Genomic DNA, 14,368 nt, shown 5'->3' with positions numbered 1-14,368 from the left:
GGTTCGCCACTGAGACCATGCCTTATTTCTATTAAGGATCAGCTGTTTTGTGTTGGTTGTAAGCCATTGGGCTGTTTTATATTTCATGCGGATAGATCGCATAGGTGCATGTTGGTCTAGAATAGAAAGAAAGGTTTTATTAAAGAGGTTAACAGCGTCGTCGATAGGGAGAGTTTTAAGAGGAGACCAGTTAACCAGGGTAAGGTCATTTTGAAACTCTTGAGGGTCAAAGTGTTTTTTGCTGCGACATAGTCGAATTAGTGGAGGTTGTTTTAGCTGAGTTTTGTGCCTAATGATGTATGTGAGAGAGTGGTCACTAAGGTCATCTGGGAGGGTACCTGTTGAATACTTTTGTTGGGGACTATTTGTAAGGATCCAGTCGAGTATGGTATCTTTATTATTGCTCTTATTAGTTCTGGTTGTAGAGTTGATGGTTTGGTGGAATCCGTGCAGGTTGATAAGGGTGGATGGATTAGCTTGATTGCAAGCATTCCAATCAATATTGAAGTCACCTAGGACTATGGTTTCTTGAGGAAGATTAGTAGAAAACCAGTTAAGTAGGTTTTCTAATAAGGGGGGGTTGTTGCCTGGTGGAAGATAGGTGCAGATAATATTAATAGTTTTGTGTGGGTTAAGGGAGATTTTTGAAATAAGAAGTTCAGCGTTAGAGTCATATGGAGGGGTTTGGGCTGATTTCTTCACATCCAGTCCAGTTTTAAATAGAATGGCTACCCCACCACCTTTTTATTAAGACGGTCCTGTCTTAGGATGTTATAGCCAGGGGGAATGATTTCATTATCTTTTATAGGGGGTTTGAGCCAGGTTTCGGTAAGACAGAGAATGTCAAATTGCTGGACTTCTAGAAGGGCATGGAGAGCTGGAAGTTTATTGCAAATGCTACGGATGTTAAGATGAGCTATTGAGAGAGATTTAGTAGGTTTAGCATCTGGTGTATGAGTATTTTTGATTTGTGGGGAGTTAGGGGGTGTTGTTGAAGTGTTTGGGCCTGGGTTGGGGTGGATGTCCCCATCAAGTAATTGTAGATTATGAATGAGGTGATTTAATTGTGAAGGCTTACAGAAGTACAAGTATTTTGTGTGTTTGAGAATAAGGTATTTGATATGTGAGAGTCTGTGATATTTAGAGTCAAGATATGTGTTGCAATATGTTAGACTAAGATGTGTTGTGAGTGTAGATGGGGGGGTAGTTTGGGTGTGTCTATGTGGAATGTTAACATTAGGATTTAATGGTTGTTCATAGTAGGTTATTAGGTAGGTGGTGGAAAGAATAGTTAGAAGAGTTAGTAGTAGGAGAGGATGGTGAGTGTTGTACATGTTGAGAAGAGTAAAAGACCGTATAAAATAGGAAAGTTAAGAGGTAGAGAGGGAGTGAGTGGGAGGGGATGACTATGGAGTAGGCGGAGAAGAGTATGTTCTGATTGGTTGCAGAATGTGGTGGGTGTGGTTATGTGGGGATAAATGTAGAGGTTGTAGGGGCGGGTGGGATTTGGGGGCAGGGAGGGGAGCGGAGTGAGCCCGCAGGGCGAACGGAGCGGGTAGACACAAGAGAGAGGAGTTCAGCAGGAAACAATCAGAGAAAGTGAAAAACAGACAGGTAAGTGAGTGAACCAGTGAGTTATTTAATGTATAGAGATAGAAATAAAGAGGAGCTGGAATGGAGGATTATAGGTGGAGTATGAGAGGTCAGGTTAAGAAGCAGTTCAGGAAGACACTACAGTTAGAGGACAGGTAAGAAAGGTTAGTGAAGGCAGAAGATAAGCATAAGGGTGGGAGAAAGGGAATCCACAGGAGAACAGTAGTAGAGGCGCCACCTGGTGGCAAGATGTATGGTTACAGGGACAGACAGTATGGTAGAGGGCTAAGTACTGAAGGAGAGGGGGGAAGGAGTGTGTTATGCTAACACACAAGGATAGTTGAGGAAGATAGAGATAGAAATGAAGTGGAGGTATCTAATGTGGATAGGGAATTTGTAGGCTGCTGGAAGTACAGGAGGGTGCTTAACTCGAGATACACTAAAACAGTAAGTCTGGTCAAGCAACAAAATGTAGCATACTTTAATTCTCAAAGTGAGTCGGTGCCTCTTGAAAGCACAAGATATGAGCTCAGGTTTGAGGTTCTTTTGTTCCCAGAAGAGTGGAAGGCAGGAAAGGAAGCTGTGCTTTAGTTACACAGGAGACCACTCTGTTAAAAGGTAATTGGGGAAAGAGATAGTGAATGAATAGAGCTTATGAGCTGGCAGAGAAAAAAGTAACAGTGGAAAAGCTTATTTAAAAACAACATTAACACTGTAATACTGGGTACAAAACATTAAACATTGAATAATGAAAACAATACGATGATTCAGAGCATACAGTAGTGTAAAATACCAGGTATAACTTTTTGCATTAAGAAACAATTGCAACAGGATAACATTCAAGTATGGTACAAGACCAATGCACGTTGTAATAGTGAGCTATCATAATTGTTAGCCGTTAGTGGAATCTGGCATCCCCTATCCTATGGTAAACCATGAGTAAAAGTTCTTTTCCAGAGAAAAGAGACTAATATCCCACGTGCCTCTGTCACAGGAGGTTTGGGAGGTCACTCAGTGGAAGTTCTAGCTTGGCCGGAGTTTTCATTTAGTTTTTACTGATTGGTTTGTGACCTTCTCACTCTTTTGTTTTAAATTTGTTAGTTGGGATATTTTGCAGTCACCCTAATGATAATGGACATCAGCTGGGTATAACAAACCTGTGTTTCTTATGCTTAGTCAAACACTCTGCTTATGCTATGTTGACGAGGTTATAAGGCCGAAATATCCATATCCATAGCTAGTGGTGTTTGGCTTTATTGGCCTGAAATTGTCCATTAAAACAACTTCAAATGTAAAATTTGTGGGTAATCAGAATCGCCATATAGCTGAAACAACTGATGTTTATAAGGGTCATTTACATATATCACAAGTGCCTCAGTCACAGGAAGTTTGGGAGGTCACTCATTGGAAGTTCTAGCTTGGCCGGAGTTTTCATTTAGGTGTGGCCCCCTTCTATTTGGAATTTTTCTGTCCTCTATGCTATTATCTCTGGTTAACCAAATTTGCTGATGACCACAAGCTAGCTGTAGCCGTCAAGTCAACCAAATATATTTATACCTTTCAAAATGAATTAACACAGGTCAAGGGCTTAAACTAAATGCCAAGAAATGTAGCACCATCCCCTTCAGGGAAGAACAAATCGCTACAACCTACTGTGTCAACAATACCACGCTATCAAGTGAATCAATGATTAGAGAACAGAGAAGTTGGGTTCATTGCTTCCTTTGATCACTACGAGACAAAAACAGTTGGGAAACCCTTCTATATCTCACACCTAATTGCCAAAGCCATCTCTTCTAAAACCAAGGAAGTCAATTCCTTTGTACTCTTGTCCTGGTCATATCGATTATAGAATATGACCCATGCTTTGGCCTGGTATCTTACTAAACACACCAAAAAACTTGGGAATCTCTGCAATTTTTTTTCAACAAAAAATATTACTTGCTTTTAAAAATCTTAGCTACCAGGACAAGCAGGAATCCTTGAACCAGTACTAAATGTCACATGGGCTTCAGAAGAAATATTTCTACCTTGCTTACCATCAAACAGACATCCCTTTATCCTTGATTTCTTTTTTCTCGATGTTTCAAACACTTCAGCCAACACTAGAACAAGAAATCTCGACCTAAAGCAGAAAATAAATAAAAAACACATGGAGAGAGAAGTTCATCACCCAGTACCTTCCCCTACAGGTCAAGCAATGTGAATCCCTGTTGCCCCTTAAAAAGAATAGCCCTTTACATTTACTCCAGAACTTACAGGCCTTACTCTCTTTTGAAAAGTGTAACAGGGCATGCAGGTGGTTATTGAGAAGAAATCACACATGGCCTCTGCTCAAACTGCTTTGATCTACCTGACAAACATTTATACATAAAAAAAAAAGGCATTGCAACTAATATATATATATATTTTTTTTTTTTTTTTTTTTTTTTTTAACAGTATTCTAGCAGAGATCACCAACACCACTTCCACAGCTTTAGGAAAGGGCAGCTAGGTATTGAGGTTGGGAAGACTATGAAGCAATCCTCAATATTTTAAACTGTGGACTACTGATCTTAAGACAAATTCCTAAAGGCTATCCCCTGTTTATAAACACTGACAGCCACTAAAGTACCAGTGCCTGTGAAATAACCCATTTCTTCAATTCTCTTCTGCCCTCAGCAGTCTATAAGACACAAGAGTACAAGGATTCTGAGAAGTAAACACTGTCATGTCAAATCCCAATAGCCGTAGTACTAATAAATCATATTACCAAAAGAACAAGAGCTAAAAAAATCAAAAGGTCACAGACAAATAGTACCATTTTCCAGATATTCCACATTTCTATATAAATAAATGTTATGTAAAGTGTGTGAATTATGATGAGTGTGAAGCAGATGTGATGAAAATCAACATTTCCAAATCAGAAATCATAGTTCTCATCCAGAAAAGTATGGACTGCTCTTCTCTACACGGGAAAGGGAACAACTACCCCAGACAGACTACTTTAAATATCCTGGGCCCTTCATCACGAGTTTAAGTAAAAGGGATTAGAGCACCAATGAGAGAATGTGTATAACAGCTACAGTACTGCACTAGACTATGAGAGTGAAGGGAAAGCTTACTTGCAGGACAAAGCTTTCAATTACTGATCAGTGTATACTCTCTTTCAGTGCAACCAATGATTCTCTTTTTTTAAACGTAAATCAGCTGAGCTGGTCTGCATACCCATACAGGTTGCCCCCGGGTACCTTCCATAAGCTGACCATAGCCCATTAGGATAATGACCAAGGACAGACTCAGGACACACTGGAACAATAATACTTCTTATGCTTGCCTAAGGAATACCTGGGGGTCCCACAGAAAGAGCTGGAGACTCTTGCTGGGAATATGGGTTTGGGGTGTCACATCAATAGCGACCATCACCTACAGCCAATGTTCACACCACAAGGTGATACCATGCACTCTATAAAGTGAAAAGGTTTAGAAAATTAAGTTTAATTCTCAGCAGAACATCTTTATATAAAAGTTGGGTACCAGAATATTTATGCCAAACAATGACAAAGCTGTATTTGGCATATGAAAAGAAATAGTCAGACAAAGAATAGAAAAGTACAAAATTAGGAAAGGGGAAGCAGAATTTACATAATTTGCTGTCAGCAAACCAAGCATAAGCAAGTTCAGTACAACAACAACAAAAAAAAAAAAAAAAAAAAAAAAAAAAAAAGCGTCAGTGTTGTAATATCACAATTTATACACGGGAAAGTTCTGTGCCTGCAGGACTTGAGTACTGTACTAAGGACCACGATGAGGGGATCCAATAAAGGCCTAAACACTACACACCTAAAACCACAACAATCTGGAAGGAGCAAGTGGATCTCGATCTCTCTTTCACATGAGACAACTACAGGTAAAATGCTACACAAGTCTTATCAAAATCCTTTCCCTCTCCTTTTATGTATGTTACTTTAGAAGTACAATTTCTCCCGTTTTTGCCAAATTGTATAATCTCTTGCTCTCTCGACACACAGCTATCTTTTTAGTGTACCTTCAAATTACTTCTTCAGGAAATTTGTCATTACATGTTACACAACTTCAGGCTAACTACCTAGCGAGTGGGTAAGGTGGCCATTCTTGCTGGAACAAGAGTCTGGGACCATAATAGTACAAGTCTGATAAGCAGCTTATGACCAACTAAAAATCAGAACCACTGAAAAAATACTGACACTGTCTCCAGAGACGCACAAAGGAAGCCTTCAAGATACCACTACAAATGTAACATAACGGAAGAGAGGAAACTGAAGAGAAATTAGGTGAAGAGTGCCTTGAAGGAAAGGGAAACCATGATTAAACTAGGCTATCAGCCCTAAGGCCTATACAAGCCTAGCCATAGCAATTCCCTGTCTAATTCTTCCCACACTATTTACTTCCCTGGACCCCTATTTAGCAGGGCGACTGATGTGATCCCCGGGGTGAATTTCCTTTCTCCCATCCAATCGTCAAGGTTCCTTCTGAAGACGGCCAAAGAGGCACTCTGCTTGACATGTATGGGCAAACTATTCCAGAGTCTGGGGAGTCTCTGGGTCAGGAACCTATCCCTCCAGCATGTTTTGTTTGTTGTGATGACAAGGTTTAGATACCTGGAGCGTGTGGCTCTGAGGGATGGGATTTCTTTCAGTGTAGCATGTCTAACAGCTCTTGGTTTGACATGGCCTTGTATGTTGGCAGAGATCACCTCTGAGTAGACGATATGCGACAAGAGTATAGCTGGAATTTAAGGCAGTCAGCGTAGGGCATCTGCTTTAGGCCTGTGATTCTTTTAGTGAGGTATTTCTGCGGCCTTTCCAGTTGTTGCAGATGTCTTGAGAGGTACATACCAAACAGGACGTTGTATTCTATAATGGAGTTAATGAGGGATGAGTACAGTGGGTTTAATAACCTCCTTTTTTCTGGATGAAAAGCCCTTAGTGATGAGGTGTGCCACATAGAAGGATTTCCTGACTGATGTGGTTATCAAAGGTGAGACCACTGTCCACCTGTGTCCCCTAGTCTCTTATTACACTTTCACTGTTTAGTGTAATGCCACCTATATGGTAATTCACAGGTACATGTTTTTTTCCCCAAAGGGGATAACTATACATTTCTTGGCATTGAGCTCGAGCCCATGGCTCTGGCACCAAATATCTGTTTCTGTAAGGCCCTTTTGTAGAGTATCCACATCATTTGGGGATTCAATAATGGCTCCCAGTTTGCAGTCATCTGCAAACTTTGTTAGCCAGAGTCCCTTATTGTTGGCATGTACTTCACTCTGTTTACTAACAATCTTCATACTGCTAACCCTTCATGCATCCCATGTCCAGTACACAGACGACTCAACTCTAATCTGTGCTACTCCCACACTTCACAGCTCCAACATGTAACCCCAGCAATCCTCCTCTGTAGTATACTCTTGGCTAATGCCCAGTTCATACTTAACCCCAATAAGACTAAGCTATTGCTTTTTCAACCCACAAGAGCCACTGAAACCCCCAAATCATTCAATATCTCATCAATAAATAATACAATTATTTCTCCAATACCCCATACCAAACTCCTCAGTGTAATCATAGACAGCAACATAAAATTTGACATTCACATACACCAGTCTATAAAGTACACAAAAAAAACTAAATTTTCTACACAGACATAAAAAAATCTCTAACAAAACGCAACCACTGCCAGACCTCACCTTGTCTCTATCCCCCTCTATGCATTTCCCATACTCACAAACCTAACAAACTTGACACCTGCTACAATAAAACGGCATCAAAGTTTGCCACAGATTCTACTTATAGATCATATCATTGCCTAGCTCTAAACAACTCAGTTGGTTAGAACTGCCCAATCTCCTAGCCTATAACTAACTGACCACGGCCCATCAATTAATCTACCAACCAGACAAAACTCCTGCCCTTACCTCCTCCAACCCTACTCTACTAATCGCGTCTTGCAATCCATTAACAAATCTTTATTAAAGAACTACGTAGCAAAACTCTGGAATCCTCTGCCTCTTTGTGTATTTCGGCTTTTCCCGGTTACAGGTCGCCACAGCGGAACTCTGGTCCGCTAATGATTGGTAGTGGATTTTTACGTACCGGGTTACCAGCCCTGACGCACAACCTTCAACGAAGGCACACCCCATTCATGTATGCCTCCACACAGAAGACGCTCTAGCTGAGAATCGAACGGGATAATGTCTTGCTATGAGGTGACAACGCTACTGCAGCACCACCAAAACATAAAAATTACTGCCACCACTACAAAATTAAAAAAAAATATCCTTAAACCACATTTAACTAATACATAGCTATGCTCTTTTACTAACCTTGGTTAGGAAAAATCATCTTTAACTAGCTGGACTCCCTGTAATATTAACTACTGTACATATTATGAGCGTTATACTTTTTACTCTGTTTTTCAACTTTATAATCTGACCATTACTAAAAATGTTGCACTGCTAAGATGTAAAAATGCTGATCTCTCTGTTCTAGATCCTTGTACACAGTCAATCAATTCACTATTCATTATGTATATAGGTGCTATCATTACTCCAACAATCTCGGTTTGCATACCAAGTAAAGCTGATTATTTTGCACATACACGCACGTACATGTAGATAAACACACACCTACACACTGATAAATGTTTTACCCATATTTTGACAAAAAATGAGAATGACTCATTATGTAAGCATACCTTATGCGCAACATACAAAAAATTTCATTTTGCTATTTTGGAGCAAGTTACACCAAACCCTCATGGTGGCGACTGGGAAACCGTTTTGGATTTTAAACAGAAGTGCTTTGGCAGTTCAAGCTATATGCAAATGCCTTTCCTGGTTTAAATGAGCACACATATTCAACCTCTACTCCACCTGAAAGCTATGAAACTATAACATAATATATATCTTATTTTTGGGTTTGTGTTACATTTACCTATGTATTTTTTATTCGTTATTTATGTTGTGCAACTTATTCTAGTTTTATTTTTCTGAGTGGTGGCTCCTTTAAGAATTGTCTACCACTTGTTTTAACTAAGTAATGATTAATTATTTGTGTGTGTATACAAGGAATTGTGTTACTTGTGGTGAAGAAAGTGTTAATAAATTACTTGGTTATTACTTTGGTTGTATGGAATCCTGCTCTTGGTGTTATATTTTTGCTGTTTAATATTACCCATCTTTTACATCTTACAATATTTGTGTTCCAGAAATGCTTTGCTCACTACTCTACTTCAAAAAGTCAGACGTTTGCATAAAGCAACTGTAATTGTTACCGTTATTGCTGTCAAACTCTTCTTTACGCTATTGAGGATCAGAAACTGCTCACTTTGCCCTGTTCATAATTTCAGCACCAATGTGAACAAACAGGTCTCTGACCCTTATCAACCATGACTTCTGCCCAAAGGCATCTAAGGCAAACGTAGATGCAATATGCACAAACAGTGTATCCCAATCAAACAACACATTTTGGAAAAGAAACAGCACCTGAAGAAAACCCATAAAGTAGACAAGTTCTTATAGCTATTCCCTTTCAGGTCAGTATTACCTGCAGAAATCTATATTAAATTCCGTGATAGCAGAGGAAGAATGGAGCAAACTCAAATACATGCCAGATAGGATTGGAACCACAGAACTAAATCAGAAACACTGCTGAAAACTTCGAAAAGAAGGACATTTTTTTTTAAACAGAAGGCACATTGAATGAACAGACCAAGCAAAAGCTTGCACATTTAAGAGGGACTAGCAGTCAATGCCAGTGTATGCTACCATTCTGGACACTGTCAACAAGAGGAATACAATTCATTCCAAAACAGCAAGAACAACACTGTGGGATACAGAACAGCACCTCCCTTCCTACTATTTACTTATTTATTTTACATTTGCTGACCGGGATAGTCCGACTGGATTCATGTCCATTTTCAGTGGAGGCCCGTGGAGAAAACCTCCAAGATAAGCAGTTAAGATTACAGATACAATATATACAGTGGTTACATACTTAACAAAATTATACAAATTCCAAGGTTATAGATAATCCCGGGTGCAAGTCCAGATTAACACAACCAAGATAAATTATAGCTATTAACTCAGTAGAGAAGAGTTAGTCTGGTTTGATACACTGACATAGCCAGTTTAGTGTCAAATATTGTTCGAGTCTTATCTTAAATTGACTCAGGGTGGTAAATAAAAGTAATATCAGCTAGGAGTGAGTTCCAGGATCTACCTGCAGAGATGGCAAAGAGAGAGAGTACTATCATCTGACTAATAGATGAATTAGAACACAAGGAAGTACATTTGTAAAGGTTCAAAATTCACAATCACTAGAGAACCACAAACAAAATATGCATTCAGAAATACAAAATATGCATTCAGAAATTCCGTGGCAGTGGAATACATACAGTAGTTAATAAAGAATATAGCTATTAAAACTAGTGAACTGCTTTCTCCACATTGTACATGCCATTAATTAATACCAGGGTGAACACAAAGTCAAATGTTCTTTCAGAATCATACATAATGGAAGTTTTGAATATATGTACAATGCCCCATCCACCTTGTAAAGGTTTTTTTTTTTTTCAATGAACAAATGCTTAAAATGTCATAATGACTACACAACAGAATATGGACTGGGTCCAAAAGGTATGCTTTAGGTAAACCTATTCCCAGCACTACTCATGTCACAAGTTATTATTGAAAAAGACCACAGTAAATATGTAGCTCCTACCTGATCATAAACTTAGCTCTCAAAAATTCTAGATTTACAATGAATGAGACCATTGTCCTGTTTATTGTGGTGACAAGGCTTGGGTCCCTAGAGCGTGTAGCTCGGAGGGACTGGCATTTCTTTAGGTGCAGCATGTCCAACAGCTCTGGGTTTGACATAGCTTTATATGTTAGGCAGAGATCACCTCAGAGTAGGCAATATGCTACGAAGTAGAGCTGGAGTTGCTTGAGACGGTCAGTGTAGGGCATTGTTTGAGGCCAGTAATCCTCTTTGTGAGGTACTTCTGTGGCCTTTCCAGCTGCTGCAGATATCTTGTGAGGTACATTCCAAAAGGGGCGTTGTACCGTGCAGAGGGGCACAATGACCTTTTTTTTTTCCCCTCGATGAGAACCCTTTTGTGATGAGGTGTGCCACATAGAAGGATTTCCTGACTACTGTGGCGATGTGATTATCAAATGAGAGATTACTGTCCACCTGGGTCCCAAGGACTCTTTATCACACATTCGGCATTAAGTAAACTGCTGCCTATGTTATTGCAGATTAATTAAAATTGTGCATTGCAGTGGTGCTAAGGTCTTTTGTGGAGTATGTTCTATAATAGTGATGACTTTCTAGATTGCATAACTGATTATTTTTTTTGTCCTTTTTTTCCCCTCGTAGGTCAAGACCACTTTAGTGCCCCTTCCTAGACTTCTCATGCTTATTCCAGCACCTTGTTGTTTTGGCAAACTGTATATTTATAAATTCATGAGAACTATTCTTTTCCGTTAAGAGTTGGGAGACTTGATGGTAAAGTTGCACCACTGGTATGGGTGGTTTGAAACCTTGATAAAATCTCCTGCTGAAGTGTGCTCTGTTTTATGTAAGCAGTGCCTATTTCTAGTATGTAGTTTTGGGACAAAGTGGAGCTAACAAGTCAGGGAGGGTGTCATAAGCTGGTATGCTGGAGGGCTAGATTCCAGTCCCAGAGACTTCCCATACTCTGGAACAAGCTACCCATTTATGTCAAGCAAAGTTCCTCATTAGCACTCTTCAAGAAAAAAATTGATGAGTGGATGGGAAATAGGAAATACACCCTGGGGATCACTTCTGTGGCTCTGCTCGACAAGGGCACAGGAAAATAACTTTCTTGGGTGGCGTAAGCCAGGGAACCTTGTTGGCTAGGCTTACTTAGGCCCTTGGGCCAATAGCCTAGAACCTACCTATGAACGTATAATACAGATTGGCAGCATGGCCTCATGTTCTAATACAAATTAAATATGGAAAACAAATGACCGAATAACAGGCACTGTCTCGGAGGTTAATCCTAGTTTGCAAACAGTGCCAGGGGCAATCACAGTGATAAAAAAAAGAACAAATTAAAGCAGTCAGTTTTTGTCTAAAAACTACACTACAACACAACTGTATCTGTTAACTAGATGGGTGAGTTGCTCCTTTTGGACCCCCTTTCAATCCATACCCAGTCTTCAGATAAAACAAATTAGTTACCTACCAAAAGCTACCGAAAATGTTATACATAATTACCATAAAGAAAACCAAAAGCTACCGACAATGTTATACAATGAGTACAGCATAACTATACAAAGAATTGTTGTGACTGCTGGGTGGTTGCAAGGCTATCATGTATACCAAAAAAAAGACTCTAATTTGCAAAACACATTATAATTACAATATATAAAAAAATCCTACCACTCGCAAGTTAACCAAACAACCAGTTTTCAATGCGAGTGGAATTTAACACTTTCTACATTCAACCAGCATGAGACTGGACTACATAAATTTATTGTTGAATGCCATCTTTATCACTAGTGATACCTAATGTCTGGCTTATAACACCTCAAAAAAAAAAAAAAAAAAAAATCTTCCATGGTAAACAAAGTGTCCTTGGTACAAAAGGTTATTTGATCAACACAGATTCTACCACCTCTCCAAACCCCACCCTATTACAACCCCCACTACATACATAAAAAGTTATTTAACCGGATTACTAAAGCACCAATAAATTACTTTGTTCACTGCCCCTTTCAGATGGTATCAAGCAAGCAGCAGCATTAGAACCAGGAATGCCAAATTTTAAAGTGAAACCTGTTCACCTTAGCACTGAATATATGCCTTATCAAACGCTTTGGGGGGCATCTCCCTTTAATTTCTCATCTCTGCTTCAATCATTTTAATATGAAGTTACACCACTAGATATATTATATTTTTTTACACACACATGTATTTTCCCTGCTATTATAAACAGTTTCTTCTATTTGTCTATAAACAGCCATTAACCTGCTACTACAGCTATAAGATTTTCAACTTTAGGGAGAAGATGCGACAGACTTGCACTAGGTGCTACTTATTTTAATAACCATTTGTTGTGCATTCACTTGTAAAAATAAACCAAGATGTCTGGTTGATCATACAGTTAAACTCTAATTCAGGATGTAATAAAGCATCAGGTATTACAATGCACATCAAGGTAATACATTACAGATGTAATCACAACAGTGCACCAAAGAGGCACAGCCAAATGTATATATGTTTCCAAAGTTTTCAACAATTCAACGTCTGAGGTTAGAAAATATGAAACGAAGGAAAAGTAGCAGACTAAGACTATCAAAGTTACAAATACCAGTGGTCATTTTACAACAATACAAATACATGCCAATGTTCCTCAATGAGGGTGTGGAACTTCTGTACAGACAGGCTCAACCTGCTTCCTTACAGACTGTGAGATCTGGCTACCAACAGTATCTAAGAAGAAAAAAGGCACTCTTGGGGAACAGCTTAACACCAACATCTACAACTGCGGCTATGCTTCGTGGGTGTGAAAACCCCCCTCCCCGAATACTCTTTTCCCAAAGACTGCAGCCTATTAAGATAACAACAATCCCAAGTGTTTAGTTTAAAATCCCTAGCACTCCCGTTCCTGCAATTATCCCAAAGTATGTCATGTACTTGTGCATCAAACCTTGGCATAAGTTTCAAACCCTAAAGAAGATTAAACATGTTTTCCGTTAAAGCTTTGGAAGAATATTAAACGTTCCCTTTACAGACGTCTCAAATCGTACCAGTCAGATATTTGCACATCCCCGTAACTACGTTGTTACAAAAGCTACATCCCAAAATGTCAACTAAACCCCGTAAATAAATAAACAAAACATACATACCTAGCGTGCTCATTCAGCTTTTTGTCAATTTACGGACTCTTTCCTGAACAGAAAAACAAACCGCAGCATCAAAAGTTCATTTCCCTTTACCGATTCAGAAGCACAAGCAACCTCTGCTACAACAGGTGTAGAAGTTGTACTACCTCCCAGTTAACAGCAGGTACTGCTCTCCGGTGAGCGAGTTTGTAACACGATAAAAAGTCCCTCCTCTTCGACATTCCCAACCCAAACTCTCTCAAACGGCCCAGAAAGAAGTAGGTGTGACCTACCAGCACATTTCAGTCAATTTGTGCGGAGAAATAGAAGTATTACACTGCTAACAACTACATATCACCGCCATCGTGCGGTCTGTCCGGGAACTACTTCTCTTTAAAAAAAAAAAAAAACTCCTAGGTTCTTTGGTGGGTACTAGGCTGTTGGTCTTAGGGCCTATATAAGCCTAACAGGAGAGGTACCCTGGCTTTCGCCACACAATAATTTTTTTTCTTTGCCCCTGTCGAGCAGAGCCACTGAGGTGACCCCCGGGGTGAATTTCCTATTTCCCATTCAATCATCAAGATTTTTCTTGAAGAGTGCTAATGAGGAGCTTTGTTTGATATATGCAGGTAGTTTGTTCCAGAGTATGGAAAGTCTCTGGGACAGGAATCTATCCCTGCAAGTTCTTTTTATTGTGTTGACAAGGTTTGGGTCCCTAGAGCGTGTAGCTTGGAGGGATTGGGATTTCTTTAAGTGGAGCATGTCCAACAGCTCTGGGTTTGAGTTTGACATAGCTTTGTATGTTAGGCAGAGATTGCCTCTGAGTAGTCAATATGCGACAGAGTAAAGCTGGAGTTTTTTAAGATGGTCTGCGTAGGGCATCTGTTTGAGGCTCTTTGT

At 39.5% G+C, this 14,368-nt stretch overlaps 1 protein-coding gene across 3 annotated transcripts in view; it reads right to left on the bottom strand.

The window, feature by feature from the left end:
- PROSER2 (proline and serine rich 2) overlaps positions 1-13,730 on the bottom strand; it is a 455,053-nt gene extending 441,323 nt beyond the window's left edge. For 2 of the 3 annotated variants that reach the window (XM_044088306.1, XM_044088308.1), the window contains exon 1: positions 13,493-13,730. The gene's annotated coding sequence lies outside the window, so the exon portion shown is untranslated. Of the gene's footprint in view, positions 1-3,632; positions 3,719-13,492 lie in introns of all 3 variants that reach the window. The other variant, XM_044088307.1, reaches the window with a different exon arrangement.
- Between the last annotated feature and the right edge of the window lie 638 nt (positions 13,731-14,368).

Source organism: Protopterus annectens, chromosome 11.part0 (assembly GCF_019279795.1).
Source record: "Protopterus annectens isolate FY-2018-M chromosome 11.part0, PAN1.0, whole genome shotgun sequence".
In the NCBI taxonomy this organism is placed as follows: Eukaryota; Metazoa; Chordata; order Ceratodontiformes; family Protopteridae; genus Protopterus; species Protopterus annectens.
This window is presented reverse-complemented; position numbering and strand designations above follow the sequence as displayed.